Raw genomic sequence first — 16,349 nt, forward strand, 5'->3', positions numbered from 1 at the left:
TAAGAGCTGGACAATATCGGAATATCGGATATCGGCAAAAAAGCCATTATCGGACATCTCTACTGAAAATTCTAACATTGTCTAGAGTCTGTTAGAATACGCCTGTTTGCATCAAAATACGGCGAATGGTTTACTTGAGACAGCACCCATCCCTAGTACGCATGCGTAATATTGGAAAATGATCTTCTTTTGAAGTGAGTAACGTGATACATTTGTACCCATTGGTGCAGTTTGATATTTGTCAAAGCTGACATTGACACCTCCTGTGTGATAAAGTCATTTTTGGCCTCTTGTCAGCTGACCCTCCCAAATGCCCACTTGTCTATGCTTGGATGCTTCTGTTTGTCAGATAAGAAGGTGAAAGCTAAACAGTGTGGCACTTTGAAAGGGGAGGAGCTAGTGTGTGTGTGTGTGTGTGTGTGAGAGTAAGACACCGTCTGGAGCGTGGTCGTTCCGATAAGAACTTTTAAATGCTCTTGATTTTTGTTTGTTTGCGTCCCCGTGTTTCCTGGCGTAGTGTTTTCTATTATGCCTTTGCACGCTCAAGTGTTTTCGGAGGCACTCAAAGAGCACCTTTAGCTCTCCACCAGGCGTTTGGTGCCGAGATAAGAGTGACGGGCTGGCAGAAGGTCTGTGGATTAGGATGGAGCTCATTTAAAAAGGAGTGTGCCCCCCCGTGGACAGACAGACAGGTGGACAGATGGACGTAGCTTAGCATGCTGTTTGAGGATGTGAACATGCAGACTGATGGCTTCTTAATGCACTGATTGACTGGTCCTAAAGTGTGTTGCGGGCTTTGCAGCGTTTCCCCGAGGTCTTCGGCTTTGGCAGGGTGGGGCGAGCACTAACACATAGTAAAAGGTGATGGCTCGTCTTCGGTTACATTTGGGTAGCACTGTGTGCGCGTGACTTGCTCTTTCATAGTTGCATTTCACAATAATGTCAAGCAATAGAAAGACTTCAAATTAATTCACTCAAAAATGTAAATAAAATCTATTTAGATTGCTTGACAAAGTCAAATATAGACCTGTCAAATTACTTGGTTTACGTGCTGTGATCTATAAACAGAGTTCAGACATTTCAACTGGAGATGTCCGATAATATCGGACTGCCGATATTATTGGCCGATAAATGCTTTAAAATGTAATATCGACAATGGACATATATAAAATGGAGAAGATAACTGCTTTTATTAATTATAAATTGGAGAAATTTACTTCATACTGGGAAAACTGGGTCAACTATGTCACGCCCCATAAGCCTGACTTAAATTTTTCGAATTAGTGATTGTACTGCTCAAAAAAAAAAGGATTACTCCCTATATGTGTACAGGTATGTATGTACTGTATATACACTACCGTTCAAATGTTTGGGGTCACATTGAAATGTCCTTATTTTTGAAGGAAAAGCACTGTACTTTTCAATGAAGATAACTTTAAACTAGTCTTAACTTTAAAGAAATACACTCTATACATTGCTAATGTGGTAAATGACTATTCTAGCTGCAAATGTCTGGTTTTTGGTGCAATATCTACATAGGTGTATAGAGGCCCATTTCCAGCAACTATCACTCCAGTGTTCTAATGGTACAATGTGTTTGCTCATTGGCTCAGAAGGCTAATTGATGATTAGAAAACCCTTGTGCAATCATGTTCACACATCTGAAAACAGCTTAGCTCGTTACAGAAGCTACAAAACTGACCTTCCTTTGAGCAGATTGAGTTTCTGGAGCATCACATTTGTGGGGTCAATTAAACGCTCCAAATGGCCAGAAAAAGAGAACTTTCATCTGAAACTCGACAGTCTATTCTTGTTCTTAGAAATGAAGGCTATTCCACAAAATTGTTTGGGTGACCCCAAACTTTTGAACGGTAGTGTATATACAGTATGTATGTGTGTGTATGTATGTATATATGTGTATCTGTTTATATTTTTGTATTATTTTATTTCTGATTATTATTATTATTATTAATGTATTATCATTTATTTTTTCGTTATTCAATTGATGTATTTGTAGATATTACTTTATTTTTTTTGTTTTTTTGCTGTTACATTCTTTTTGGGGGGGGGTGGTATGGTTGGGATATAAACAAAAAACATTTGGACATTTAGGGCAGACAACAGATATATGATGTATGTGAATGTGATGTAATGGATATGAATGTCTGATGCTGGATGTCAATAAAAATAAAATGAAAAAATATAAAAATAAAATGTAATATCGGAAATCATCGGTATCGGTTTCAACCTCCCGATTTTCCCGGGAGACTCACGAATTCCTCCCGATTTTCACCCGGACAACATTATTGGGGGCGTGCCTTAAAAGCACTGCCTTTAGCGTCCTCTACAACCTGTCGTCACGTCCGCTTTTCCTCCATACAAACAGCGTCCAGTCACATAATATATGCGACTTTTACACACACATAAGTGAATGCAAGGCATACTTGATCAACAGCCATACAGGTCACACTGAGGGTTGTCGTATAAACAACTTTAACACTGTTACAAATATGTGCCACACTGTGAACCCACTCCAAACAAGAATGACAGACACATTTCGGGAGAACATCCGCACCGTAACACAACAGAACAAATACCCAGAACCCCTTGCAGCACTAACTCTTCCAGGACGCTACAATATACACCCCCCCCCCCCCCCCCCCCAAAAAAAAAAAAGTCAACGTATAGTATTTCCCATAGTTGTAGTGGGTATTAGGATTATCTCAGGGAGAGCATGTCCCAAATTGTTAAAATGTTAAAAAAAAAAAAGCACTTTGTGACTTCAATAATAAATATAGTAGTGCCATGTTGGCACTTTTTTCCATAACTGGAGTTGAAGTTAATCTCTTATTTTGGAAAACCAACTCTGAGTTGCTGGCACCAGCACCTGGGAATATGGTGCAAAAGTTCATTCATATTAGCACTGCAACTTCAAATGTGAAACTAATGTGTGATATAAACTCATTGCATGCCAAGTGAAATATGTCAAACTTTTCTCTTATATTTTTGATGATCATGATTGATAGTTTTTGAAAACCCCAAATTTTCGGATATCTTAAATTAATTGTTTTCATTAGCTGAAAGCCATAATCTTTAAAATGATATGAAAATAAGTCTTGAAATATCTTGAATTGCATGTTAAGACTGTCATAGTTGTGTCACCTTGTAAATCTAATTGCTGGAATAAACTAACATTTGCACAATATTACATTTTTTTGAGTACAGGCCAAAGGTTTAGACACACCTTCTCATTCACAACACAACTGATGGTCCCAACCTTATTGATAAAGCAATAAATTCCACTAATCTACCCTAATAAGGCACCCCTAGGAAGTGAATCAGGTGACTACCTCTTGAAGCTCATCAAGAGAATGCCAAGCGTGTGCAAAGCAGTAATCAGAGCAAAGGGTGGCTATTTTGAAGAAACTAGAATATAAAACATATTTTCAGTTATTTCACCTTTTTTTTGTTAAGTACATAAACTCCACATGTGTTCATTCATAGTTTTGATGCCTTCAGTGACAATCTACAATGTAAATAGTCATGAAAATAAAGAAAACGCATTGAATGAGAAGCAGATTTGGTCACATTTTCAGTAGACCCATAATAAATTCATAAAAGAACCAAACTTGTAACAAACAAGTATGTGCTCCAATCACTCTATCACAAAAAAAAAATTGTAGAAATGATTGGAAACGCAAGACAGCCATGACATTATGTTCTTTACAAGTGTATGTGAACTTTTGACCACTGTTGTAACTGAAAAAACAAGCCCTCTATTACTTTTAAATATTTTGATCACTGCGCTACTTCTCAGAAAATAATACTCATTCTTAGAGATGTCCGATAATATCGGACTGCCGATATTATCGGCCGATAAATGCTTTAAAATGTAATATCGTAAATGATCGGTAGTGGTTTCAAAAAGTAAAATTTATGACTTTTTAAAACGCCGCTGTGTACACGGACGTAGGGAGAAGTACAGAGCGCCAATTAACCTTAAAGGCACTGCCTTTGCGTGCCTGCCCAATCACACAATATCTACGGCTTTTCACACACACAAGTGAATGCAAGGCATACTTGGTCAACAGCCATACAGGTCACACTGAGGGTTGCCGTATAAACAACTTTAACACTGTTACAAATATACGCCACACTGTGAACCCACACCCAACAAGAATGACAAACACATTTCGGGAGAACATCCGCACCATAACACAACATAAACACAACAGAACAAATACCCAGAACCCCTTGCAGCACTAACTCTTCCGGGACGCTACAATATATACCTCCCAAACCCGCCCTCCTCAACCTCCTCATTCTCTCTCAGGGAGAGCATGTCCCAAATTCCAAGCTGCTGTTTTGAGGCATGTCAAAAAAAATAATGCACTTTGTGACTTCAATAATAAATATGGCAGTGCCATGTTGGCATTTTTTTCCATAACTTGAGTTGATTTATTTTGGAAAACCTTGTTACATTGTTTAATGCATCCAGCGGGGCATCACAACAAAATTAGGCATAATAATGTGTTAATTCCATGACTGTATATATTGGTATCGGTTGATATCGGAATCGGTAATTAAGAGTTGGACAATATCGGATATCGGCAAAAAAGCCATTATCGGACATCTCTACTCATTCTATTATGTGCTTATTCATGACTAAAAGTAAACAAAATACTGTATGTTGTTTGTAGCCCGCAGCTAACAGCTTGCTAAATGCTCCCCATGAAGCTGAATAAAACATGCTTTAATTCAAACTAACCAGTCTGAAAATGCCGTGAACACACTAACATTAAAATCGATGTTTTATCCTCTCGTGGCTGCAATCCAGGCTATTCATCTTCTCTTTATTAGCTCACTAACCTGAATATGGACTTTGCGTTCAGCCTAGAAATGAGAAAAATCTTACTAAATCGTTTTTTCCCCCCTGAAGCGTTCATGACAACGATTGTGGCAGTTAATGATGCTGCACTTTGTTTTGAACTTGTTCAAGAAAAAAACTAAACTTTAGGAAAGTCTTGCATTTAGCCATGCTATTCAGAGGCCCATAATGCATTGCATTTACTACGTCATACTTTCAAGCCCCATTCTGGAAGTCCCTTGACTCTCAGGCGGGCCCCGACACCTCATCGCCCCACTTCTTGAAAAGTACTACACTAATAGAATGGCAGTGTAAACAAAGTACTAGTGAAGTCTGTCTGCAACAATTGCTTTGTCTTCAAATATGACGGGAAAAAAAATGAAACTAACCTGCTTTAGCGGGGAAAGAAGTGGTCTAAAGGCGACAAGTTGAGCATTGAGCTGTCTCTCTGCGTGTGCATGTCATACACTGCAAAAACTGAAATCTAAGTAAGATTAAATATCTCAAATAAGGGTGATATTTGCTTATTTTCTGTCTAACAAGATAATTCTCACTGAGCAGATTTTACGTTAGTCTTTTACTTGTTTTAAGGGTTTTGGTCCTAAATGATCTCAGTAAGATATTAGTTTGTTGCTGAGATTTTATGAGCTATATTGAGTAAAACATGCTTGAAACTAGAATATCAACTGTTGCAAAGCTGTGTCATCAACACTCACAAGTATGAAACTACTTTTTTAAAGTAATAATTTCTTATTTCAAGCATGAAAAAAAAAATCATGATTTTGACACAATTGTGTCTCATAATTAAAACATATGACAGCCAAATGGACTTTGCTGTTTTATTTTCAATGAAACAATAGAAAATACGTACTCATATAGTAGTACAGTTGCCACAGTACAGTAAACTAACAGTTAATATTTAAACAATTGACACTTCAAACAATTTTGAACAGAAATAGTTCATGCACATTCAGATAAATTCCTCATAATTACAATTTAAAAAATGTTGTCCGGGGCCGGGCTGTATATATGCACACTAATTGACTGAAAAAGCACGCACTTGGTGCGATTAGACTTAGACTTGGACAAACTTTAATGATCCACAAGGGAAATTGTTTAACACAGTAGCTCAGTTACAATGATGGAAAGGACAATGCAGGTATAAATAGACTAATATAGCTATAAAAAAATCTAACATATATACGAATATATACATATGTGTACAGAGTAATTTATATACAGATATATTATATTATGTCTAACATATATACAATATAAACAATGACCATGTACAATATTACAATATATACAGTCTATATGACAGCAGCAGCATAAAATAGAGAGTAGGTCCAGCAGGAAATAGAAAATAGACATTATAAACAAAGAGAAGTAGCTAACATGTCAGGTAATAGGCAGATGTCATCTATTGCTGTATGGCGAGTGATTATACAGCTGGATGGAGTGTGGAATGAAGGAGTTCTTGAATCGCACAGTGCGGGAAGGAAGTTGAAGGAGCCTGTTGGAGTATGAACTCCGCTGTCCCTTAATTGTCAGGTGGAGTGGATGGGCAGGATTGTCCATGATGGCCAGCAGTTTGTCCAGTGACCTCCTGTCCCTCACTGACACAAACGCCTCCAATTGCGTGCCAATAGTTTGGCCGGCTTTCCGGATCAGATTATCAATCCGGTTTGAGTCCCTTTTGCTGGTGCTGCTCGCCCAACAAACCACTGCAAAGTACAGTGCACTGGCCACAACACACTGACAAAATATCTCCAACAGCTTGCTGCACACATTAAAGGACCTAAGCTTCCTCAGGAAAAAGAGTCTGCTCATGCCCTTCTTGTAAACAGATTATGTCACGTTATCGATGGAAAAATGCATTTTTAGACCATATGATTTGCCTGAGCGGCTAGGAAACCCCGAGAGTAACAAGTGCTTGCCTTGTTGCCTTTCCATTAAGAACAATAAATTAGTTTTTAGTATAAGTAAGCTGGTTTCAAGAAATGTAATGCCGAGTGCATATCATTATGTCAAGATAATGGCACTAGCATTTACTTCATTTAAGAATATTTTTCAACATATTGAGCAAAAAGGTCTTTTTTTTTCTACCAAGTAAAGTGCACTTGTTATTAGTGAGAATATACTTATTTTAAGGTATTTTTGGGTTCATTGAGGTTAGCTAATTTGACTTGTTTTGGAAAGTTTTGACGAGCCAAATTTTCTTGTTCTATTGGCAGATCATTTTGCTTAGTTCAAATAAAATACCCCTAATTTTGAAAAAATTTTTTCTTGTTTTTGAACACTGACTTTTTGTTGATGTGATAATTCTGCTTGTGAACGGACCAGAGAAAAGCCTGCTGAAGAGCATGAAATCAAAGGCCGCTAAAGGTTGATTTCCCGCTGGAATTAAATGTGCTTGAAATAGTAAAAAGTAGATTAAATATTTAGTTGTTTGTTTTTTTGAGGGATTTCTGCATATTAAATAGCTCTTCAGTGCAACCAACAAACATAACACGAGGTCAACATAGAGGTGCGTTATCCGCTTCACGTCACGGCGTCAGAGTGACGGCTTGTTTTCCTCGTTGCGTGGCGGGAGGAAGGATGAAGGGCTGAAAGGCAGGAAGTGGGAAAGGGCGACGAGGCCGCTGGCAGGAAGTGAGGAAGTAGGCTGAAGACAAACAGTGAGGGGGGAGGCTGATAACAGCAGCGTGGAATTATGAATATGAAGAAGAAAAATTTAATTTAGTTGGTTTATGGAACCAATGCATGATTCACAATGGTTTTCTGTTCTCCACATCCTCACTGCTTTGATAACCAAAACATTAAAAAAAAAAAAAAAATTTTAAAAATACAATTTTAAATTCCTGAATCTTGTATTTACACTTGTGATTCGGTACCAGACCAAAAATTTAACAAAAAGATACACTGCAAAAAGTCAGTGTTCAAAAACAAGAAACAAAAATACAAAAATTAGGGGTATTTTAATTGAACTAAGCACAATTATCTGCCAATAGAACAAGAAAATTTGGCTTGTCAAGACTTTCCAAAACAAGTCAAATTAGCTAACCTCAATGAACCCAAAAATACCTTAAAATAAGTATATTCTCACTAATAACAACTGTAATACTATATGAGTACGTATTTTCTGTTTAATTGAAAATAAAACAGCAAAGTCCATTTGGCTGTCATCTGTTTTAATTATGAGACAAAATTGTGTCAAAGTCATGATTTTTTTTTTTACATGCTTGAAATAAGAAATTATTACTTTAAAAAAGTAGTTTTATACTTGTGAGTGTTGATGACACAGCTTTGCAACACTTGATATTTTAGTTTCAAGCATGTTTACTCAATATAGGTCATCAAATCTCAGCAACAAGCTGTAATATCTTACTGAGATCATTTAGGACCAAAACCCTTAAAACAAGTAAAACACTCTAATATAAAATCTGCTTAGTGAGAAGAATTATCTCATCAGACAGAAAATAAGCAAATATCACCCTTATTTGAGATATTTAATCTTACTTAGATTTCAGTTTTTGCAGTGAACTTGCTGTGCACTTTGGTATTTTGTCATGGGACTGTGCAGTACACAACATGTCCCCTTGATTGGACAGCTTTATATTTTTTTTATGGTAACTTAAATAGAATGTGGTTTCACGGCGCTATCTGCACGGGGCAGCAGAGGGCACTGTCTCACAAGTCAATTCACTCAACATGTTGTAGCAGGTAGAAGCTTTGAACGGACGTCATGTTGTTAAAGTACCAATGATTGTCACACACACACTAGGTGTGGTGAAATTTGTCCTCTGCATTTGACCCATCCCCTTGTTCACCCCCTGGGAGGTGAGGGGAGCAGTGGGCAGCAGCGATGGCCGCGCCCGGGAATCATTTTTTGGGTGATTTAACCCCCAATTCCAACCCTTGATGCTGAGTGCCAAGCAGGGAGGTAATGGGTCCCATTTTTTGGTATGACTCGGGTTTGAACTCACAACCTACCGATCTCAGGGCGGACACTCTAACCACTAGGCCACTGAGTAGGTGTAAATGGAATATTGTATACTGTATGCTTGTAATTCATTCTTAACATTTAAAACAATGCATCTCATAACTGTGAGAGGCACAGTTTGGGTTTAGAGCAATGCTATTCAACTGATCTCAATGACACCATATTGGCCCCCGAGTTCCTTTTAAAACATTTTTGCAACAAATTCCTAAAAATACAAGTGTGCTCCTGTTGTAAAGAGGAACTTGGACCACTGTAAACACATTGGCAGACCCTTGCATTGACATTTTAACCTTGTTAGTAAACATAGAACACTGGGTTCCAAACTTGAGATTTACATAGCCAAGGCGTTTCTCAAGGCACTCCTTTAAGTCCTCTCATTTTTTGGTTTTAGATTTCTTTTTTTACGGTCAGGTGGTCAGTTTTTAACTTCGTTAGTTATACTAGTCCTGTTCCTCAAGGTTCCATTTTAGGTCTTCTCTTTTTCATCATTTGGGCTATTTAACTGGTGGGCTGCAAGTTTAGTTAAAAAACACTTGTGAGAGATTCATATTTTTGCAGCATATTCTTAAAAACACTACAGTCCTGTCATAGAGATGATATTTGACTAGTTTTTTTTGGCTAATATGGAAAAGTAATTTTTTCTTCTAAAATTAAGTGGGTGCGGCTCACATCCCGGTGCGCTCTACAGTTTGGAAAATACAGTTTAAGTGAGGGAAACGTTTCTTGTTTTTTAATACGCTTTTTGGAAATGTGGCTTTCAAAACAAGCTAAATATATCAAAAAATTGGTGTTTTTAGAGCTTTTTAGTGGGTTTTGTAATTTTTTGCCATTTACAGACCTATGTGAAGTTGGCCCCTTTTATAATTGCAGATATTAAAATAACGCTGCCATTTTTTTGTGCTGGTTTGTATTAACGTGTTGTTATTCATAAATGGTCCCATTACTTAAAGACTAAATTTGCAGCACAAACGTTTGGGAGATTTTGACAAGGAGGAGGGCTGTTTATGAATAATAAAACATTAACGTAAAAATTATAATAAGCCAAAAACATTTTGCGGCACAAATGTAGCACAAACGAATGGGCCAAGTTTGGGGAGATTTTGGCAAGGTGGGGATTGTGGGGGGCTGGATGACATTACTAGTCATAAAATGCATTTTAGAATAATTTAAAACTAACGGCACAAACCTAGCACAAACAAATGGCAGTGTTATTTTAATATTTGCAGTGATAGCATATCATTGCAACATTTTGCATATCAGTATGTGGAATTAAATTACGGAATGGATTAAGCAAATAAATCCAACAAAGCGCTAATATGACTCAGTTCAAGAGGTTGTTCAAACTACAAGTGTTAACTAAGTACAAAAAAGAAAAATGTTAATTAATATCTTGAACTTTATTGAAAATGTTATATAATTCATTTCAATATGAGAATCCAAATTGATATGAAGACTTACAAAGAGAACTGCTGTATTCTGAATTCACTATAGAATGACAACTGGAAGTAAACATACGTGTTAGAAGTTGATAGGAGGGAGAAAAGTGGTAGGATTAAATAAGCTTTTCTTATTCCTAGTCCTTTGCAGACATGTAAAGAGAAATGAGAGTCTGCAAGCTATATGATGTATCACATGTAAATGTATACATGTTCGAAATAAAATGACACCATACCGCCATTGATACCATGATAAGGGGCCCAACTTCACACATGGCATTTGCAGGGTTCATGGAGTGTAACCCTCACAAGTAAGAGGGATCTACTGTATCACGTCACCTGACGCACATAAATTAACCAGAAATGTCGTCTGCGTCGTTGAGCGTGCAGGTCAATTTTATTTTCTGCTATTTCTACCATCTTAGATTTGACCAAAAGTGTGTCAAATATATAAAGAGCGCTGTTGTAACACACACACACACACAGGAAGAGAGCAAAGCAGAGACAACTCTTCCAATGCATTTTCCGTGTCTTTGCTCCTTGCAGCGTTCACATTTGAGCTGAAGACAGCTGATTGGCTCCAGAGTTTGATTGATTGATTGAGACTTTTATTAGTAGGTTGCACAGTGAAGTACATATTCCGTACAATTGACCACTAAATGGTAACACCCGAATAAGTTTTTCAACTTGTTTAAGTCGGGGTCCACTTAAATTGATTCATGATACAGATATATACTATCAGATATATACTATCATCATAATACAGTCATCACACAAGATAATCACATTGAATTTTTTGTGGGGGGGGTAGCATATGGACAGCAAGTAGTGGACAGAGAGAGAGAGAGAGAGAGAGAGAGAGAGAGAGAGAGAGAGAGAGAGATATCAGAAGGCATAAGAAAAAGTATCTGCATTTGATTGATTACATTTGATTATTAGCAATCCGGGGAGGGTGTTAGTTTAGGGTTGTAGCTGCCTGGAGGTGAACTTTTATTGCGGTTTTGAAGGAGGATAGAGATGCCCTTTCTTTTATACCTGTTGGGAGCGCATTCCACATTGTTGTGGCATAGAAAGAGAATGAGTTAAGACCTTTGTTAGTTCGGAATCTGGGTTTAACGTGGTTAGTGGAGCTCCCCCTGGTGTTGTGGTTATGGCGGTCATTTACGTTAAGGAAGTAGTTTGACATGTACTTCGGTATCAGGGAGGTGTAGCGGATTTTATAGACTAGGCTCAGTGCAAGTTGTTTTACTCTGTCCTCCACCCTGAGCCAGCCCACTTTGGAGAAGTGGGTAGGAGTGAGGTGGGATCTGGGGTGGAGGTCTAGAAGTGCACTTGGCCCTGGTACTCATCTCTCAGTCAATTTGTTTGATTACACACCAGTTCTGCCAAGCAAAATCCCTAATTGGTTACAAACACAACCAACGCTAAAATTGTCAGTTCTTCCATAGCTCAGGTTCTAATCGACCGTGAAGTTTTGTTTGTTTTTTGTTCTTGCACTTTTTGCATAATCAGACTTAAAAACATACAAACTAATCTTTTTGGTAGAGGTAAATATTGCGGTGGAATGTATGATACTTAACATAAGAAGGAAGAAATGTAACTTTATATCTTTATTATTTTATTTTATCAGCTTTTTTTGATTGATTGGTCTTTGATTAATCACATTTTCTCTGTCGCCAAGTGATTTTATTGGTGATCTTGACTTAAGGATGTGTTGCTATGCAGAATATGTCTCTTTGCTTCCCTAAAGGACAATTGGGACACTTTTAATTAATGAAGTTTAAAGGGGAACTGCACTTTCTTTGGAATATTGCCTATCGTTCACAATCATTATCTTCGTTCAATGAATGTTCTGCAATTTGTCGTCCCCAAAGTAAGAACTGAACTGGCCAAGCAAGCATTTAGGTTTTCACCACCGAAGGCTTGGAATAACCTACAATCGAATCTTCAACTTCAAACCCTTGTTACATTAAATGAGTTTAAAGCTTCTGTGAAAGGATTGCATACCTTGTCGGTATGCACATGTGTTATGTGTTGCAAATTTGATGTTTTATGTGTTGTTTACTGTTTTTAATGTAACCTTGCTGCTGCCCTCTTGGCCAGGTCTCCCTTGGAAGATCTCAATGGGATTTTACCTGCTCAAATAAAGGTTTAAATTAAAAAATTAAAATTAAAATAAAAAAATTATGAAAGACATGACGACGGATGTGTTTTTTTTTTACAATGCATTCTAGCTCCTAAATAAATGAAATAAATGAAAGTCTGCTTAAAGCGGAGCCAATGGGAGGTCCTCTATTCTTCCCATAAAACCCAGTAAACAAACATTCAAAAAGCGCCAACAATACTCTATATTTTGTGACTTGAATATTAACCAAGTATTAGTGATATTTTTATTATAAGCACTAGAGATGTCCGATAATGGCTTTTTTGCCGATATCCGATATTTCGATATTGTCCAACTCTTAATTACTGATTCCGATATCAACCGATACCAATATATACAGTCGTGGAATTAACACATTATTATGCCTAATTTTGTTGTGATGCATTAAACAATGTAACAAGGTTTTCCAAAATAAATCAACTCAAGTTATGGAAAAAAATGCCAACATGGCACTGCCATATTTATTATTGAAGTCACTAAGTGCATTCTTTTTTTTTAACATGCCTCAAAACAACAGCTTGGAATTTGGGACATGCTCTCCCTGAGAGAGTATGAGGAGGTTGAGGTGGGTGGGGGCGGGGTTAAGGTGGGGGGGGGTGGGGGGTTTAGAGGGTAGAGGGGGGTGTATATTGTAGCGTCCCGAAAGAGTTAGTGCTGCAAGGGATTCTGGGTATGTGTTCTGTTGTGTTACGGTGCCGATGTTCTCCCGAAATGTGTTTGTCATACTTGTTTGGTGTGGGTTCACAGTGTGGTGCATATTAGTAGATATTATGTGACTGGGCCGGCATGCAAAGGCAGTGCCTTTTAGGTTTATTGGCGCTCTGTACTTTTCCCTACGTCCGTGTACACAGCGACGTTTTGAAAAGTCATAAATTTACTTTTTGAAACCGATACTGATAATTTTTAAACCGATAATTTCCGATATTACATTTTAAAGCATTTATTGGCCGATAATATAGGCAGTCAGATATTATCGGACAGCTCTAATAAGCACTAACGAAACTATTTTTAGCGGCCAATGTTGACATCATCAAGTGCTCTGCTATTTCCTCGCTTCCCTGGAAGTTTATTGTAGATAATAAATCATGCCTGTCATCTGGACTGAAGGAGGCTGAGGACATATATTCTTGACAAGATGGTACACTTCGACATTCAGTTTAGACCCAAGAATGGCAAGAACCACACGAAAAGACCGCTTTGATCGAATTTATTTAACAGTTAGAATGCATTGAAAAAAAATACAATGATTGTGAACAATAGGCAAAATTCCAAAAAAGATCAGTTCCCCTTTAAAAAATGAGATTATTTAACAGCCATGGTTTAAAAAATAAAAATAATAGTTTGTCTTTGCGGTGCTCATGTGGAGCGTTGGCGGAAACCAGGAGGCCGCCTTGGTGGTGTGTGCGCGTGTGTGTGTGTGTCAGAGCGTGGTTTTGTAAGGGGGGTTGGAGTCGGTTGCAAGTGGGATGAAGCGAGCGGCAAAGGTGTCAAAAAAAGTGAAGAAGCAAAGATGTAGGATGCTGGCTGAGGAATGACAAGAATGTAGACATTTTCTACAAGGCTGCTTCTGTGCAACGCCCACTGTGGAGTGTGGACTACAAAGCACACCCGGTTGGTAGTGTAGTGTGTGTTTAAGTGTACTTTCCCTGCTACCCGCAACCCCCACTCCTATTTCCTACTTTATCTCTGACACACACGCAGGGCAGAACCTGTCATGGCCGCCGCTTATTGTTGTTCTGGTCCACGCACTTCCTGCTTGGAGCAGATCCACGCTCCACAGCACGACACAACACAGCTGCTTCCATCACACACACACATCCTCACAAGTACCTGTGCAACACATGCCCCATTCACGCAACACACATGTTTGTAAGTAATCCCACGCAAGCATCTTTATTATTCATGTTACTCACGTCTTTCCAGCAGTCGTATTTAATATTTCATGATTGCATTTGTCATTTAGAAGATTTGTATTTAAATACTTCAAAAACGTTCATAAACATCTTTCTGGAAGTTTGCACCTTAGAAGAGGTTAGTTATTGTTGCGTGTTTATACTGCTTAGCAGTGTTGCGCAATGTAGCCAATGATTTAAATTTGGCCAACGATAGACAATATTAGAGATGTCCAATAATGGCTTTTTTGCCGATATTCCGATATTGTTCAACTTTTAATTACCGATTCCCATATCAACCGATACCGATATATACAGTCGTGGAATTAACACATTATTATGCCTAATTTTGTTGTGATGCCCCGCTGGATGCATTAAACAATGTAACAAGGTTTTCCAAAATAAATCAACTCAAGTTATGGAAAAAAAATGCCAACATGGCACTGCCATATTTATTATTGAAGTCACAAAGTGCATTATTTTTTTTAACATGCCTCAAAACAGCAGCTTGGAATTTGGGACATGCTCTCCCTGAGAGAGCATGAGGAGGTTGAGGTGGGCGGTGTTGTGTTGGGGCTGGTTAGGGGGTAGCTGGGGTGTATATTGTAGCGTCCCGGAAGAGTTAGTGCTGCAAGGGGTTCTGGGTATTTGTTCTGTTGTGTTACGGTGCGGATGTTCTCCCGAAATGTGTCTGTCATTCTTGTTTGGTGTGGGTTCACAGTGTGGCGCATATTTGTAGCAGTGTTAAAGTTGTTTATACGGTCACCCTCAGTGTGACCTGTATGGCTGTTGACCAAGTATGCGTTGCATTCACTTGTGTGTGTGTGAAAGGTCGTAGATATTATGTGACTGGGCCGGCACGCAAAGGCAGTGCCTTTAAGGTTTAATGGCGCTCTGTAGTTCTCCCTACGTCTGTGAACACAGCGGCGTTTTAAAAAGTCATAAATGTTACTTTTTGAAACCGATACCGATAACTTTGAAACCGATACCGCATCTCTAGAGATTATCTCGTGATAATGCGTGTTGATGGCACACGTCAGCTGTGCCTCGCAAATTTGACAAGCTGCAATCATGTGACGTGTTCTCAACTCAACGCAGCGTCCTTGTTAGCGAGTTCGGCCAATTGCTAGTCCTAGCCTCCGTGGTGGAAAATAAACAGTTTCTTCCAATTACCATCATCACTGGAGGACAAGGACTAGCTAAACATGCTACACCAAACACGTTAAGAGGATACAAGAAGTCATGCTAACCGCTAAGCCAAGAATGTAAACCGGTATGGGCGATTACAAATATCGACAGTAAGGATACTAAGTTTGAGTATCAGTCTAGGTTTTTCCATATATGTTGTTTGTTCTGTTTTATTTTGTGCTTAAATATACCTTGATTTTGGCTATTGTCTCATTTTGATAATTGTTTATATTATAATTGTAATATTTCAATGATGATAAATTAATGTGTTGTGGCAGTTATAGATTTCACCAATGCGGTGGTTTGAGGAAACACTCGATTGCTTTTCCAAACATTTTAATGGTGAACTGCCAACATGAGAATCCTAAAGAGGAAGTGTTTAATTCACCGCAAGATATTTTTGTTAAAATAAAGCCAATAAAATTCAATCAACAGCTGCCAGTTTTTTTTCTTCTTAAAATCTTGTTGTTTTAATGTTTTTCTGTCTTACTGTATATGGAAAAAAACAGTACCTAAGTTGATTTTACGGTAAAAAACTTGGCGGAATTTCACCGTAAAATCTATTGTCAATTTTACAGCCTACAATTTGATTGATGATTTGTTTTGAAATCATACAGTAAGTCAAACAGATATGAAAGCACAGTATTTATCTTTATTTTAACAAAAAATATTTTTGGAATACATGGTAATATAATATTTTGATTTTTATCATATTGAATTTGAAAATATATGCCATTGCATGCATTATATGCATTTTAATGTCTAAAGGGAAAAAACAAATATATCTAGTAAGAAA

The 16,349-nt window shown here is 37.9% G+C and overlaps 1 protein-coding gene across 1 annotated transcript in view; it reads left to right on the plus strand.

Annotated features, from left to right (window-relative positions):
• macf1a (microtubule actin crosslinking factor 1a) overlaps window positions 1–16,349 on the plus strand; it is a 389,896-nt gene that overhangs the window by 303,631 nt on the left and 69,916 nt on the right.

The sequence above is a fragment of the Entelurus aequoreus genome, linkage group LG05 (genome assembly GCF_033978785.1).
Source record: "Entelurus aequoreus isolate RoL-2023_Sb linkage group LG05, RoL_Eaeq_v1.1, whole genome shotgun sequence".
Lineage (NCBI taxonomy): Eukaryota > Metazoa > Chordata > Actinopteri > Syngnathiformes > Syngnathidae > Entelurus > Entelurus aequoreus.